This window comes from Siphateles boraxobius, unplaced genomic scaffold (assembly GCF_051911475.1).
Source record: "Siphateles boraxobius isolate OS27281-9 unplaced genomic scaffold, OSU_SipBor_1 41, whole genome shotgun sequence".
Lineage (NCBI taxonomy): Eukaryota > Metazoa > Chordata > Actinopteri > Cypriniformes > Leuciscidae > Siphateles > Siphateles boraxobius.
Window position 1 is genome coordinate 27,294,870 of NW_027509042.1, and position 10,909 is coordinate 27,305,778.

Consider the following 10,909-nt stretch of genomic DNA (forward strand, 5'->3'; position numbering starts at 1 on the left):
CATAAGTGGAAAAAATAAGGTGGCCAGCCACGCGGGCCATCACTTGTACATAAGCACACATAGGGAATACAGAGCAGCGCGCCGGTCTGTATAGTCATATGGCACATACCCTACTCAGTGCAGCTCAACCAGGAGAGCTGAGTCATGAACGTGATCTGAGCAGGAGATCTGGGCAGAATACACCTCTTTTCAGACTGACAACAGTTTAGCCTGCAAGGCAGGAACTTCTAGGTTATAAAACCTGACAAAGGTAGACGGGGAGCTCCAGCCCGCCGCTACACATATGTCATGGATAGAAATTCCACTGGACCATGCCCACGACGAGGCCACACCTCTCGTGGAATGAGCCCTGATGCCCAGAGGGCATTGCAGGCCTTTTGACGCGTAAGCTGCCGCTATAGCGTCCACTATCCATCTGGACAGGCTCTGTTTCGAGGAGGCAAGCCCCTTGGCGCGCCCACCAAACGAAACGAAAAGCTGTTCCGAACGCCTGAAGGAGGCGGAGCGCGTAATGTAAACCCTCAGCGCTCTGACAGGGCAGAGGAGATTCACATCACTTTCGCTGTCAGATGCTGGTAGAGCTGACAGCGAAATAACTTGCGCTCTGAATGGAGTGCCCATCACTTTAGGGACATAACCATGTCTAGGTCTGAGGATGACTTTAGAGTCATTTGGTCCGAACTCAAGACACGACGCGCTGACAGTCAGCGCGTGCAGATCCCCTACACGTTTTACTGACGACAGTGCAGTCAGAAAAACGGCTTTTAGTGATAGATATTTCAACTCCACGGAGTCTAGTGGTTCAAATGGAAAAGCTTTCAGGGCCTCGAGGACCAGTGAAAGATCCCACATGGGAACCGACGGGGGGCGCGGCGGATTCATCCTTCTAGCTCCTCTAAGGAAGCGGATGACCAACTCATGTCTTCCCAGTGACTGGCCGTGCGTCGATTCCGCGAATGCTGCTATGGCCGCCACGTAAACTTTGAGCGTGGATGGGGATCTTCCCTTATCCAACAGCTCTTGTAGGAAAGTGAGCAGATGCGCCACCCCGCATGTCCGCGGGTCCAAACCTCTGTCGGTGCACCATCCAGAGAACACCGACCATTTAGACGCGTAGAGCCTTCTCGTGGAAGGGGCTCTAGACTGCGTGATCGTGTTCATCACTCCTTCTGGCAGGGCAACGAGTACCCGTTGATCAACCATGCATGCAGAGACCAGCGCTCTGGATGGGGATGCCAGATCGTGCCACGAGCTTGAGAGAGGAGATCTGCCCTCACCGGAATCGGCCACGGAGCTGTATGTGACAGCCGTGCCAGTTCCGGGAACCAAGTCTGATTCTCCCAACGCGGGGCTATGAGGAGCACCGAGTGGCGCGTTTCCCTGATCCTCTTGATCACCTGTGGCAACAGAGAGACCGGAGGGAAAGCATATAGCGGGAGGCTGGGCCAAACCTGGGCCAGCGCGTCCTCGTCCTTCGAGAAGAACATCGGGCATTGAGCGTTGTCTTTTGACGCAAACAGGTCGACTTCCGCTCTGCCGAATAGGCGCCACAGTTTCTGGACCGTTTGGGGGTGCAGGGACCATTCCCCTGGGGGAACATTGTCCCTGGACAGTCTGTCTGGGCCGTCGTTCAAATGGCCAGGCACATGCGCCGCCCTCAGCGAGCGCAGGTCCGTCTGTGACCAAATAAGGAGGCGTTCCGTCAGATTGCAGAGATTTCTGGATCTGACACCGCCCTGACGGTTTACATAGGATACCACAGATGTGTTGTCCGAGCGGACAAGAACATGCTGGTCCTGTATAAACGGGAGGAAGCACTTCAGCGCGTTCTCGACCGCTATCATTTCCAGACAGTTTATGTGAAAACCCTTCTCCTGGTCTGACCACTGGCCAAAGGCCGGTCTGCCCTCGAACAGCGCGCCCCAACCCGAGTTGGATGCGTCTGTTGAGATGACCTTCCGATAAGAGATGGTTCCCATCATTACTCCATGCTGGTACCAATCGGCCACTAACCAGGGCTGCAGAGCTGTTATGCAGGTCTGAGTCACTCTGATTTTCTGGCCGCCAGACACCCAGGCTCGGCGAGGCGCGCGAGCGTTCAACCAGCGTTGGAGCGGGCGCATGCGCAGTAGGCCCAGCTGGAGCACCGCTGCAGCTGATGCCATACAGCCCAACATCCTTTGAAATGTTTTCAAAGGGAGAAAGCTGCCCTTCAGGAAAGATGCGGCTAGGTGGCGAACACGGCGCGCGCGCTGTGTCGATAAACGAGCCGTCATGGTCACCGAGTCCAGTTCTATTCCTAAAAAGGAAATTGACTGGCTGGGCAGTAATGAGCTCTTGGTCCAGTTGACCGTGAGACCCAAGCTTTCCAGATGACTGAGAAGCACTGTTCTGTGAGATAGTAGTTCTGTCTCTGACTGTGCCAATATCAGCCAATCGTCCAGATAGTTCATTATGCGCAGCCCCTGACTTCTCAGGGGGGCGAGCGCCGCGTCCATGCACTTTGTAAATGTACGGGGTGCTAGGGACAGGCCGAACGGCAGGACGGTGTATTGATATGCCTGACCGTCGAAGGCGAATCTCAAAAATTGCCTGTGACGGGGTACTATCTGAATCTGAAAATAGGCATCCTTCAGATCTAGAGAAATAAACCAGTCCCTCGGGCGAACGTGCGCGAGGATTTTTCTGGTCGTAAGCATTTTGAACGGTCTTTTTACAAGCACTTTGTTCAAATATCTCAGATCTAGGATAGGTCTGAAGGCTCCGTCCTTCTTGGGTACGAGAAAATATCGGCTGTAAAAGCCTGACTCGCTCAGAGAAGGCGGCACCTTTTCTATAGCCCCTTTGCACAGCAGCTTTGCTATTTCTGCGTGAAGTAGGTGTGCTACTTCCGCATTCACTATCGTCGCGGTCCGGGCTTGAAAGCGCGGAGGACGGCGAACGAATTGAAGTGCATAGCCCTGCTTTATTGTGCTCAACACCCATTCTGAAATCCCTGGGATAGTTTCCCACGCAGCTATGTGAGCCGCCAGGGGGCGAATGGCCTCTGGGTTCAGACCGCCGCCATTTGCGGGCTTGTGAAACTGAACCGGAGCCGAGAGCGCGGCGCACGCGCTCTCGGTTCTGGGCAATGGCCGCTCGCTGACAGCCGAGACCGGCTGACTTATGTGAGATGTCCCGATCATAAGGGATGGGGAACATACTTTTGCCACACTTTGACGCGCGAGCAGCGCTCTGGGCGGGAGAGCTCTCTGTAAGCGTGAGCGCGCGCACGCGGGCACGAGACTTACAACTGTATCTGACGCCCCGATCATAGTAGATGGGGAGCGTTTTATTAACGCCCTGTGTTTCGTGATAACACTTAAACGCACAGGCGGGACCCGGGGGAAGGTTTGTGTTAGCAAGCGTGAGCGCTCTCTGGCGGGCACGAGACTTACGTTCATAAGCTTTTTTGATCGTGTAACAGAGCGGGCAGATAGTGGGCACAGACCTGTGGACACATTTCTTACATTCAACACTCGAGCGGCTTTTCTGCGCTTTATGAGAGTGTGCTCTGTGAGTGACACGGGATTTTGAGTGCTTATGTGTAGGGGTGAACACTGGGGCGTGGGCACATTCACTACACTTAAAACACTGACGGCGTGAGCCGGACCAGACATTATACACTTTTTGAGATTTCTCTGGGTCGCCGTGAAAACGGCGTTTGTGTGCAGGCGAGAGGGTGAATAAACCGGCTCGTTGGCTGCTAGTTGAACCACTGCAGTAGCCTGTTCGAAGGGGACTGACAGGGAAATGAACTTTGACGGCGGTCCGGCCGCAGCGGGACACGCGCGTCTTTTCTCTCCCGCTGTCAGGAGGGCTTCGCGTGCTCAGACTTCAGCGTGAGCCTTTGCCGAGGCCCTCTGGGGGGCGGCGGTCTGCGACGGCTGTCTGAGCGCAATCTAGGGTGGCCGCCCTGACGTCGCTGCGAAGGCTGATGCTGAGGCTGTGCTGGACGCTGGGTGCTGGTTCGCACAGGAGGCTGGCTTTGTCTCTCGCGAGAGCGGCCTGTGGCGGAACTCGAGCGTCGCGGCAGGAAGAGGTTCATGGCCTGCGTGGTCTTTTGCACCATAGAGAAGCGGTCAACAATCCCGTTCACCGCTGGGCCGAAGAGACCAGTGGGGGAAAGCGGCGCGTTCAGAAAGGTGGCTCGCTCAGTTTCCCTCATATCCGCGAGCGTTAACCAGAGGTGCCTCTCCGTCACGGTTAACGCGGCCATGGCTCGTCCGATGGCCTGGGCTGCAGCTTTGGTGGCGCGGAGAGAAAGATCCGTCGCGCTTCTCAAATCCGTAACCGCAGCTGGGTCCCGGCCCTTCTCATCCCATTCACGGAGGAGGTCGGCTTGCAGGATCTGAAGCACAGCCATCGAGTGTAGAGCAGACGCGGCCTGGCCGGAGGCGGCATAAGCGCGGCCGACCAAGGCGGAAGTGGCTCTGCAGGCTTTAGACGGGAGGGCTGACCGTGACCGCCATCTCGCGGAGGGCGGGCAAAGGTGCGCTGCGACCGCCTCTTCCACAGGGGGAATCGCTGTGTACCCTTTCTCGGCGGCGCCGTCCACTCGGGAGAGCGACGCGGAGGCCTGTGACTGAAGTCTAGCCGAAAAAGGCGAATTCCACGACTTAGTCAGCTCCGCATGAAGTTCCGGCAGGAATGGAGCGGGCCTGGTTTCTGAAACTGCGCGGCGGCGACTTTGAAGGAAGCAGCCGTCGAGCCTGTTCGGCGCGGGTTCCTTCGGCAGCGACCACTCGAGCCCGAGACGGTCGACAGCTTGCGTCAGCAGGCGCATAAGTTCCGCGTCAGCTCCAGCGCGGGTACGGGCGGATTCCTGGATTGACGAGGAGGCGGAGTGAAGCGACCATTCCTCGCTGTCTGATGCCAGGATAGAGCAGCAGTCTTTTGTGGCGTGTCCCACGGACTCATCCTCCGAAGTGACGGCAGTGAGGCTCGCAAGCGGCAGCTGCGCGTCAGTGAGGAGAGGTGGGGAAGGCGAGAGCGAGGCTCGAGGGAGGTTCTCCGGCGAGCGCGTCGCTGTGGCCACAGGTTCCGGCTGTCTCAGGGAACGGCGCTTCTTTCTGCGCGGTCCCACAGGAGGCGGAGTGACTGCTGTGGTGTTGAACGCTTCGAGTCGAGCCCGCAGGGTCGACAGCGGAAGCTCCTCACAGAGCTCCCAGCCCCCGGACGCGAGGGCGAGCTCTGCGTGTTCCAGGCCCAGGCAGAGAGCGCAGATCAGGTGGCGGTCTCCGGCGCTGAGCGGGGCTTTACACGAGCCGCAGGAAGTGCGAGGCATCTTTAAAAAGACGCTCGCTGCTCTTTTAGAATGATTTGCAAAAAAGGATACGTCGCCGGATAGCGTAGCTCGCACGGATGGCTGAAGGTGGCGAAGACGGCCGGCTTCCTCAGCGCGGTCCTAAGCTGGCTGTTCGCTGTTCGACGGCGGCGGTGGCTTCTCTCAAATCCAGCGATGCGAAGAGCTCGCTGAAGAGTCGAAAAATCAGAGAATTCAGCCTACAGCCCCTATTTTATACGCTAAGCCACGCCTATCTGGTGGGCTGTGACGCTATAAAGGCGCGGGCGCCCTTCATTGGGTGTGACGTCACGCCGGGCGCACTGGTAGGCTGCAGCAGTTGCCCGCAGGGCAGCCAATGAGCACGCGAGATGGCCTGCTCTAGGTCTGCTAGCTGCTGCACTGCGTTGACAAGTTATACAAAATTAAGGATAATTTTTTGGCTTCAGTATCTCGAGAAGATGAATCTTTCCCGTAGCGTAAGCTAAACTTACGCAATACGAGAGAAAAGAATGTTTTATGGATGTTTTATCATTTCAAATAATGTTCCTATAAGGTTAAATGTAAACTAAGATATAACGTTTTAACTGTAACATTTGAGGATGTTTTGGGAATGTTGTTGAGATAACAGATAAGACAATGTTCTCAATAAAACATTGGCACAATGTTCCATAATAATAGGAGAGGAACATTATCATATCAACGTTCGCAAAATTTTTTGAGGATATCATTGAGGCCTGAGATGACAGTGTTTTTTATAAAACGTTCTTGTAATGTGACGTGTTAACTAAGCAAGAACATTATAACTAACATTTTGAGGATGTTTTGGGAATGTTGTTGAGATAACAGATAATACAATGTTCAAAATAAAACATTGGCACAATGTTCCATAATAACAGAGGAGGAACATTATCATATCAACGTTCGCAAAATGTTTTGAGGATATCATTGAGGCCTGAGATGACGGAGTGTTTTTATAAAACGTTCTTGTAATGTGACGTGTTAACAAAGCAAGAACATTATAACTGTAACATTTTCAGGATGTTTTGGGAATGTTGTTGAGATAACAGATAATACAATGTTCTCAATAAAACATTGGCACAATGTTCCATAATAATAGGAGAGGAACATTATCATATCAACGTTCGCAAAATGTTTTGAGGATATCATTGAGGCCTGAGATGACGGAGTGTTTTTTATAAAACGTTCTTGTAATGTGACGTGTTAACAAAGCAAGAACATTTTATATGTAACATTTTCAGGATGTTGTTGAGGTAAAAGTTTGTAGAATCATCTTTTATAAAACATTGACACAATGTCCCATAATAACAGAGGAGGAACATTATCAAATTAACGTTCGTAAAATGTTTTGAGGATATCATTGAGGCCTGAGATGACGGAGTGTTTTTTTATAAAACGTTCTTGTAATTTGAAGTGTTAACAAAGCAAGAACATTATAACTGTAACATTTTGAGGATGTTTTGGGAATGTTGTTGAGATAACAGATAATACAATGTTCTCAATAAAACATTGGTACAATGTTCCATAATAACAGAGGAGGAACATTATCATATCAACGTTCGCAAAATGTTTTGAGGATATCATTGAGGCCTGAGATGACGGAGTGTTTTTTATAAAACGTTCTTGTAATGTGAAGTGTTAACAAAGCAAGAACATTATAACTGTAACATTTTGAGGATGTTTTGGGAATGTTGTTGAGATAACAGATAATACAATGTTCTCAATAAAACATTGGTACAATGTTCCATAATAACAGAGGAGGAACATTATCATATCAACGTTCGCAAAATGTTTTGAGGATATCATTGAGGCCTGAGATGACGGAGTGTTTTTTTATAAAACGTTCTTGTAATTTGAAGTGTTAACAAAGCAAGAACATTACAACTGTAACATTTTGAGGATGTTTTGGGAATGTTGTTGAGATAACAGATAAGACAATGTTCTCAATAAAACACTGGTACAATGTTCCATAATGACAGAGGAACATTATCAAATCAACGTTCGTAAAATGTTTTGAGGATATTATTTAGTCCTGAGATGATAAAATGTTTTTAATAAAACATTCCTTTCAATTTACTTTTTAACATTTTGCATGAAACATTTTGAGGATTTTTTTAGGGATGTTGTTATCTTTTATAAATCATTAGCACAATAACAAAGGAGGAACATTATCAAAGCAACATTCATCAAATGTTTTGAGGACATTATTGGCCTGAGATGACAAAATCTCATAATATGATGAGTAACAAAAGCTCATAACATTTTAAGGATATTTTAGGGAAGCTGTTTAGGTAACAGATTGTAGAATTATTTTAACCTATAAAATATTGGCATAATGTTCCATATTAAAAGAGGACATTATCAAAACAGCATTTGTAAAGTGTTTTGAGGATATTACTCTGAACTGTTTGAACTGTTGCGCGAAATGTGTTTAGAAGAGACGAGAAGCTGATTGGGGGTCACTGTGGATCGACGTTTAAAACTACCAATCACAGCGTGATTTTCTCATGACGTAAGAACATTTGAAATCGACAAACAGCGCAAAGAAAGTAACGTTTTTGTTGAAAAAATCGGCGCAAAATGCCCGTTGTCTAAATTGACAAATTGCCAAACAACAGAACTCCTGGTCAACGGAAGAGCTCTTTCACAACTGTAAGTTTTTTTTTTGTGTGTATTTTTCAGTTTACATATAGCTTTCTCTTATCCTTGATATATGTCTTTCAGTGTTAGATTTTACTTTCTTAGAATTGTATGACAGTCGCATTAAATCTGAGTATATGTTACTTTTGAATAACAGCTAGATATGTTTTAATCCAGACTCCAAACTGCCTGTTTGAAGATGAATATAAAACCGATGACGCAATAAAGTCTCCATTTACAACAAAGGTAGCCTACTATAATATTGTGTTCTGTGTATATGAATACTCTATTTTTGCAACTTAAAAGTGTTAATCTTATTGTCTTTTGAAAGTAAAAGTTAATAATATTTCAGTAATTCATAAAGAGGTAATGGGAAAATTGGAAAAAGCATTCAGTCTAAAACGTTTTCAGTCTTTTGTGTTTCTAGCAAATATTGTATGTGCTTGTAATATCGTTGTATGTTGACAGACCATGTTTTAAAATATTTCAGGTAATTACTCTGGGGCTGATGGTCAATGTAAAGGACACAATCTGTCAAACATAAACCTGCAGAGGTGAATGGATATGGGAGCTAAAGAGACTTGTAACTGGTAGGTGGTTTTGTAACTTGTTGTAAATCTTCACAGAATTACCTTTATATTATAATACAGATTATAGTAATCTTGTTCAAATGTTAGGAAATAATTATGTTGGTTTAAGAAAGCCAACATATTGTTAATCTATTTGAACTAAATATTATTATTATTATTATTTTTCTGAGACAAAAATTTTCAACTCTTAACTCCTAGAGCTTTAGTGCTAAAAGCACCTAACACAGACCATAAATGATCTCATCCAAAAGACATCCAAAAATGAGAATTAGCCTATGATTTACTCACCCTCAAGTCATCCTTGGTGCATATGACATTCTTCTTTCAGACGAATACAATCGGAGTTATATTAAAAAATGTCCTGGCTCTTCCGAGCTTTATAATGGCAGTGAATGGCCGTTTCTGTTTTAAGTCTATAAAAGTGCATCCATCCATGATAAAAGTAATCCACATGGCTCTGGCGGGGTTATAATGGCCTTTTGAAGCGAAGTAGTGCTGGGCGGTATACCGGTTCATACCGAAAACCGGTGTATATTTTTGTTATGATATTAATTTTTAATATACCGCCATACCGATGTATTTATTTACACAACGTTCGGAACGACATTACGCCACGCGACACTGTTTCAGACGGACCCTTTACAATGTTGCACTTCTATGCAGCGACTGCGAGGCGAGAGTAAACAGCAGTGCTCTGGTGTTACGTTACAGGGAAGATGGATGCTGCAGAACTATGGCGTTATTTTCCTGTCAAATGTCGAGAGCGCATTATTGTAGCGCGAAAGTACATTAATATAATGCGCGAGCGCGAATCTCTCTGCTCACGCGCGGAATATAATGTGCCGCGCTCTCAGATACACGCTGCTCACGTAAAGGCCTGTTCACACTGGGACGAATTTCGCGTGCGATATTCGGCAGCGTTTAACGCCTCGTGACTAAACAATGGGCGCCAATGTGAGTGTGCACACCGACGCGTAAAACGCCACGCGTAAAAGCGTCATTTTTTTTAAAACGCCTCGGGTTCGTTTTTTTGGTTTGACGCGCCGCGTCAAAAACTATCCGACCAATGAGATTGGCGCTTTTGCTCACGTGTCTGGAGCTTCTGAAGTTACAGTAAAACACAACTTGGGGGCGCTCAAACACAAAACGGTATTGCCGAGCACACATACGTAATGGCGAAGAAGATATACAGCGTCTACTACACCAAAGCAGAGAATGTCTAATGACCAAAGCCCGTCTACGGACATTCTCTTATTAGACATTATTATTATTAGACTTATTAGACATTCTCTGACTACACTCTGCCGGGAAGAAATAAGACGAGGAAGATGCAAGGCCAGATGAATGTAGAGCTGCTGGTCTTGTTGGTGTCTTTATAAAGAGACACCAACGAGAATAAAGAACTATATGACAAACGCGACAAACTTGCTCTCTTCTTCTGAGTGACAAGCGTGTGTCAGAAGCACTTTGTGGACCGGGGTATTTCTGTTTTACATTAAGCGCCATCTAATGTCAGGGAATAAATTTGCATTTTCACTCGGCTCATCGTCAGCGAAAATCGCTTGGGTGTGAACACAAAAAACGCGTTGAAAAACGCTGACGAATAACGCGAGCCGATATTCGTCCCGGTGTGTACGAAGCTTTAGAATAGGTCTATTTTCTCTGGACTCGCTCAGAGAATCCTGGACTTAAAACGTGTTCAGTGCAATTGCGAATCTCTCCTCTTCCCCAGCTGACAATTTTAGGTTATAAGAACGTTTTCATAACGTTCCCATTAAGTTATAAAAACGTTATTTCTGAATGTTATAGGAACATTCAAAGCGTCCAGACGTTGTATTAACGTTATTTCTTGGTTATTATAAGAACTTAATTCAAAACATTATAAGAACGTTCAATTCTCCCGTTATATAAACGTTGTATTAACGTTATTTCCTGGTTACAAGAACGTTGTTAGAACGTTAAGAAATAACAATTTTAGGTTATACTGGGCGCTATTCTATTCTACAATATTCACTAATGACAGTAAAATAGACCATCCTAAGTCAATTTACTGCAGTAATTCCTCTCTCAACCAGTAGAAAATGCTTTGAACACCTGATTATGCATGAGAAAAAAAAAACGTCATAAACCGGAAAACCGGCATCATTTTGAAAAAAAAACGTGATATAAATTTTTGGTCAAACCACCCAGCACTAAAGCGAAGCGATGCGTTTGTGTAAGAAAAATATCCATATTTAAAAATGTATTGACTAAAATAACTAGCTTTAAAATAACTAGCTTAGCATATATTTCTTTCTGCTTTTGAAGTAACTAAAACGTACAGCTTCACTAATAG

General features: G+C 46.8%; 1 long non-coding RNA gene across 1 annotated transcript; it reads left to right on the forward strand.

The window, feature by feature from the left end:
- The first annotated feature begins 7,918 nt into the window (after positions 1-7,918).
- On the forward strand, positions 7,919-8,556 carry LOC143707247 (uncharacterized). Its single transcript, XR_013193130.1, has 3 exons — positions 7,919-7,996; positions 8,162-8,230; positions 8,475-8,556. It is a non-coding gene; the product is annotated as an uncharacterized LOC143707247 (long non-coding RNA).
- The last annotated feature ends 2,353 nt before the right edge of the window (positions 8,557-10,909 follow it).